The 529-nt window shown below is 47.6% G+C and overlaps 1 long non-coding RNA gene across 1 annotated transcript in view; it reads left to right on the plus strand.

The window, feature by feature from the left end:
* The window catches only part of LOC106943826 (uncharacterized), a 7,322-nt gene extending 6,799 nt beyond the window's left edge, over positions 1-523 (plus strand). Inside the window, exon 3 of the long non-coding RNA XR_001424026.1 lies at positions 345-523. This is a non-coding gene — a long non-coding RNA (uncharacterized LOC106943826). The remainder of the gene's footprint in view (positions 1-344) is intronic.
* Positions 524-529: the final 6 nt, after the last annotated feature.

Consider the following 529-nt stretch of genomic DNA (forward strand, 5'->3'; position numbering starts at 1 on the left):
GTCCAGGTTGGTTCTGGTTCTGATAGGAAGAGATGAAGCAAAGGAAAGAAAACAGTAAAAAGACGAGAGAGAGCAGCTGGAAGGACAACCAGGAAGGTAGAGAGAGAAACATCAGAGCTGCAGTCAGAGGAAGTTCCTCCTCCATCTTTCTCCACCAGAGAGAATAAATGAATCCTCCACTGAGGACGTTCAGCAGGTGGATCACTGGGTGAAGGAGTGAATGCAGAATGAATGAGTGAATGTAGATCCTCTTGGATCCTCTGACTTGATGAGTTCAGGTCGTTTACCAACATCTGATCCTGATGCTGATTGATTGTCTCTCTAACTGTCCTCTGTCTCCTCAGCAGGGACAGACCAGGTCCAACCAGAGGACATCAGGATGTCACTGATGGCTCAATCAGTCTGATCAGGTTGATCATCTCTGATCATTGATCCAGTCAGACTTTGGATCAGAGCCGATCTCAGTGAAGGTTCTGATGGACCAACAGAGACACTTCCTGGTCCTCTGGTCCAGTCTGCAGCCTCTTAT

The sequence above is a fragment of the Poecilia latipinna genome, unplaced genomic scaffold (genome assembly GCF_001443285.1).
Source record: "Poecilia latipinna isolate Pla-1442-1.1 unplaced genomic scaffold, P_latipinna-1.0 Scaffold6116, whole genome shotgun sequence".
Classification (NCBI taxonomy): Eukaryota; Metazoa; Chordata; class Actinopteri; order Cyprinodontiformes; family Poeciliidae; genus Poecilia; species Poecilia latipinna.